Source organism: Capsicum annuum, chromosome 12 (genome assembly GCF_002878395.1).
Source record: "Capsicum annuum cultivar UCD-10X-F1 chromosome 12, UCD10Xv1.1, whole genome shotgun sequence".
In the NCBI taxonomy this organism is placed as follows: Eukaryota; Viridiplantae; Streptophyta; class Magnoliopsida; order Solanales; family Solanaceae; genus Capsicum; species Capsicum annuum.
In genome coordinates, this window is record NC_061122.1 from 138,782,141 (window position 1) to 138,787,810 (window position 5,670).

Sequence of the window (5,670 nt, forward strand, 5' to 3'; positions counted from 1 at the left end):
AACACTAAACAATTCGTATTTCACTTTATTAAGAAAAAAAAAAATTAATTTTTGTATTCATATATTTGTTAATCATGATTATATTATTAGCGCTGAATTAGACATTTGTATATATTTTCTTTTTTATACTTTTTGCTTTATTTATACTTTGAAGAAGGGTTGCATTGACGAGTTCTCTCTAACGGCTCTCTCTCTCACTAGACTCTCTCTCTCACTAGACTCTCTATCTCGGTCCACGGCCTTCGGCGCCGTCGTCGATCGTCGGCGCCGACCCGACCCGACCACCGATCCCCGGTGTCGACCTTCGTCGTCGGTCTCCGGCTTCGTCGCCGGTCTCCGTCGCCGTCGCCGGTCTCTGGCTCCGTCGCCGTCGTCGACCTACGGCGCCGACCCTACCGCCGGTCACCGCCGTACCCTCTCTCTCCCGCGCCTCGGCCCTTCGGCCCCGTCGCCGTCGCCGACCTACGGCGTCGACCCGACCGCTGGTCACCGACGCTGACCGCCGGACCTGACTGCCGGTCACCGACCGCCGTCGCCGAGATCCGGTTCCCCCCTGCTGTACCCCCCCCTTCTCTGTCCAGACCCCCCCCTCCGCCGGCGCCGTACAACAGGGCAGCAGCTGTAGCTCGGTCTTCAGCCGGCAGTCGCGGATCCATCTCAGTAGCGATCCCCCGGCAGCAGGTCGACGCGGGGCTTGGTTGCCGGCTTGGTCTACAAGTGAAATCTGGTGACTTCTAACCTTTGCTTATTTCATTCTTCATTCTGCATTCTTTCATTCTTCGTATTATACTAGTAATTGAGTATAGTTTGGTTGCTGGAATATTTCCTTGAATTGGTGTGAGCCTTGTATTAATTGCTGCTGCTTTACTATTACCATCGTTTATGTCTTTATATTTTTATATTATCTTTATATTCTCTTATACTTTCGCCTAGTTGTGGCTGTGGGCAGTAATGGGTGGATAGGGTCATGTCCGAGGGGGTTGGGGCGGGGGGCAGTGGTGGGGGCGGGGGATGAGGAAAGGGCGGGAGTGGGAGGGAGGCCAAGGTTTGGCCGCGGGGGAAGTAGTGGAGGGCGTGCGGGTAGTGAAGGTAGGCTGAGGGTTGGGTCTTGGAATGTAGGGACCCTGCAGGGCAAGTCCATAGAGCTTGTGAAGACCCTTAGAAAGAGAAGGATCAATATTGCGTGTGTTCAGGAGACCAAGTGGGTAGGGTCTAAGGCTAGGGATGTGGATGGTTACAAGCTGTGGTACTCTGGGAGCGAGAGGCGTCGGAATGGAGTTGGCATCTTAGTGGATGAAGAGCTTAGAGGTCAGGTAGTAGAGGTGAAGAGGATCAATGATAGGTTGATGACTATTAAGTTGGTCATTCGGGGGTTTACCCTGAACGTGTGTAGTGCCTATGCACCGTAAGTGGGATCGGAGTGGGAGGAGAAGATGCGGTTTTGGGAGGCCTTGGAGGAGGTGGTGAGAGGCGTGCCAAGCTCGGAGAAGATTGTTGTAGCAGGAGATTTCAACGGGCACATCGGGGCGCTACCGGGAGGCTTTGGTGATGTGCATGGTGGTTTTGGTTTTGGGGAGAGAAATGAGGAGGGGGCTACCCTACTAGAGTTTGCGAGGTCCTTTGGGCTGGTGGTGGTGAACTCGGGCTTCCCGAAGAAGGACGAGCACCTGATCACCTTTCGGAGCGCGGTAGCCAGGACCCAGATTGACTTTGTGTTGCTTAGGAAAAGGGATAGGGCGTGGTGTAAGGATTGTAAGGTCATCCCGAGTGAGAACCTTTCGACCCAACATAGGCTCTTGGTTATGGATTTGGGTATAAAGAAGAATAGAAAGAGGAGAAGTAGGGAGTGTAGACCTAGAATTAAGTGGGGCGGCTTGACGCCAGTGAAGGCGTGGGAGATAGGGGAGAAGTTGGCAGGAATGGGGGTGTGGGAGTGTCGGGGAGACGTGGATAGTATGTGGGATAGGGCGGCTAGGTGCAGCAGGGAGAATGCGAGTGAGGTGTTGGGGGTTTCTAGGGGCCGGGCCGGGCACCATCAGGGGGATTGGTGGTGGAATGAAGAGGTGGAGAAGAAAGTGGGGACCAAGAAAGGGGCGTATGCCAAGTTGGTGGAGAGTAAGGACGAAGAGGAGAAGCGGGTAAACAGGAAAGAGTACAAGCTAGCGAGGAAGGAGGCTAAGTCAGCAGTCACGGCAGCTAAGACGGCCGCCTTTGAGAGCCTGTATGCAGGGTTACAGGGGAAGGGAGGGGAGAAAAAGTTGTTTAGACTCGCTAAGGCTAGGGAGAGGAAGGGTCGTGACCTCGATCAGGTGAGGTGCATTAAGGGGGAGGACGGTAGAGTGTTGGTGGAAGACGGCCACATTAAGAATAGATGGCAGTCGTACTTTCATAGGCTCTTGAATGACGAAGGGGATAGAGCTATTGTGTTAGGGGAACTGGAGCACTCAGAGGAGTGTCGGGATTTTAGCTATTGTAGACGTTTTAAGGTAGAAGAGGTTAGACAGGCTGTTCGCAGAATGCGAAGGGGTAGGGCGACGGGGCCGGATGAGATACCGGCCGAGTTTTGGAAGTTCGTTGGAGAGGCTGGTCTGAGGTGGTTGACGGGATTGTTTAATGAAATCTTCAAGACGGCAAAGATGCCCGAGGCTTAGAGGTGGAGCACCATGATACCTCTCTATAAGAATAAGGGGGACATCCAGAGTTGCAACAACTATAGGGGTATTAAGTTATTGAGTCACTCTATGAAAATCTGGGAGAGAGTGGTCGAGGTGAGGCTGAGACGGATAGTGTCTATTTCAGAAAACCAGTTTGGATTTATGCCTGGCCGCTCGACGACGGAGGCAATTCACCTGGTACGGAGGTTGGTGGAACAGTATAGGGAGAGGAAGAAGGACCTGCACATGGTGTTTATCGACCTGGAGAAGGCCTACGACAAAGTCCCTAGGGAGGTGCTTTGGAGATGCTTGGAGGTGAGGGGAGTACCGCTGGCATATATCAGAGCAATCAAGGATATGTATGATGGAGCGAAAACTAAGGTGAGGACGGCGGGAGGAGACTCAGAACATTTCACGGTCCGGACAGGGTTGCATCAGGGATCTACTCTTAGTCCCTTTTTGTTTGCAGTGGTAATGGATGTGTTGACGCGGCGTATTCAAGGGGAGGTGCCGTGGTGTATGCTTTTTGCAGACGATGTAGTCCTGATAGCTGAGACCCGAGAGGGTGTGAGCGACAAATTAGAGGTGTGGAGGCAAACCCTTGAGTATAAAGGGTTCAGGGTGAGCAGAAGCAAGACAGAGTATGTGGAATGCAAGTTTAATGACATGAGGAGGGAGAACGAGGTAGTAGTGAAGCTGGAATCACAGGAGGTAGGTAAGAGGGAGAGTTTCAAGTATCTCGGGTCCGTGATCCAGAGTAACGGTGAGATTGATGAGGATGTCTCGCACCGTATTGGGGCGGGATGGATGAAGTGGAAGTTCGCGTCGGGGGTGCTGTGTGATAAGAAGGTACCGCCTAAGCTTAAAGGCAAATTCTACAGGGCGGTAGTCCGTCCGGCCATGTTGTATGGAGCGGAGTGTTGGCCAGTGAAGAACTCCCACATCCAAAAGATGAGGGTGGCAGAAATGCGGATGTTGCGCTGGATGTGTGGGCTGACTAGAGGGGATAGAGTTCGGAATGAGAACATCCGGGAGAAGGTTGGTGTGACACCAGTGGAGTGCAAGATGCGGGAAGCCCGATTGAGATGGTTCGGACACGTGAAGAGGAGGGGCATGGATGCCCCGGTCCGTAGGTGTGAGAGGCTAGCGTTGGATGGGTTTAAGCGGGGTAGGGGTAGGCCGAAGAAGTACTGGGGTGAGGTGATTAGGCGAGACATGGAGCAGTTACAGCTCACCGAGGACATGACCCTAGATAGGAATGTCTGGAGAACGCGAATCAGGGCAGAGGACTAGGGCCAGCCTGAGTCGCTAGTGTAGGGAACTACTTGGTGGGGGTTTATGCATGTTAGGAGCCCGTGTACCATGTTTTATTATGGATCTGTGTGTTTTCCTTTGTTTTAGATTACTTATGGGTGCCGTATTTATGTTATGTAATCTTGTAACCTTGTGCTGTGCTTTACTATATGTTTGTGTGGTACCGCGTGTCTTGAGCCGGGGGTCTATCGGAAACAACCTTTCTACTTCTTCAGAGGTAGAGGTATGGACTGCGTACATCCTACCCCCCCAGACCCCACCAGGTGGGAATACACTGGGTTTGTTGTTGTTGTTGTTGCTTTATTTATACTTTATACTTAAATATAACTTTTTTGCTTGTAATAATATTGTGATACACTAAGAGTATCTTAACATAGACGTTAGCAATACTTTCACTGTCGATTAAGGGATATTATCATATTTAATTGATCGTCAATAACATGAATAGTATTGAAAAAAATAAGTAGCCGTTTGGCCATGAAAACTAAAATTTTTCGGAGTTGGAGTTGAAATTGTGTTTGACCATTTCTTTTTTTAATTCTTTTTTTACTTTTGAAAAAAACTTTTTAAAATATGATTTTATGTCCTAACTTTTACAAACTATCAAAATCACCAAACTAAAATTTACCTACTATGAAAATAATTATATACACATAGTCATATTTAATGAATTTCAATCATAACATATATAATATTTACATTAATAGTCGTTTTCTCATATTTGAAAATTTTAAATATGGATGTTATAGTAACAGATCACTGCTTACGGTTTTTTTAGGTAACAAATATTATCTTTCAAACAAATTTATTTTTTCAGGAATTTATTTAATTTATTTCCTTCATTTTTTGTTCCTAAAAAATAGGAAATGATGAGTTGTTATTAAATTTTAAGGTACCGCTAATTTATTTCTTTAATTTTCTTATACATGAAATATTTTACTCTGTGTGAATAAATTATTTCTATATAAAACATACTTTGCATATTTATGGTTTATTATATCATATACCACAAATATATAAATATGCTTAGTATATTTCTTTATACTTTGTATTTTTATATATGTGTGTAAATGGTATATACTTTATATGTTTATATTATAAATATGCTTAGTATGTTTCTTAATACTTTGCATATTTATATATGTGTGTCTATGGTATATACATGGTATAAACTTTATATATAACATACTTTGTATATTTCTATTATAAATATAATACTTTATATATTTATGGGTATAAATATAAATTAACAGTAAAATAATGTCTTAAACAAGGGAGAAAATTAAATAAGGGACAAAAATAATGATGAGAGAGAAAAAGAGATGTGTATTAATTACGATAACATTAAATTTGAAAATATAATTATCTTATTCTTTAAAACTGTTATATACGTAATATTGAAAAAGTAATGTTATAAGGAGAGCTTTATGTAAAAATTTAAAAGATTGGGGTTGTATGTAATAATAATAAAAGTTGGAATTGGAGTTGAAAAATTGTGAAAACAACAAAAATCTGTTTTTCCTTTTCAGAAAAAATTTTCGAAATTATTTTCTGAATTTCCATGGCGAAACACCACAATTTCCAACTCCGAAAAAATTTTTCGAAAAAAAAAGAAAAAAATTTCATGGCCAAACGGGCCCTAAATATATAGAACAAATATGACTTCTAAGCTAATATGCTTTCTTATAACATGAATTTCAAC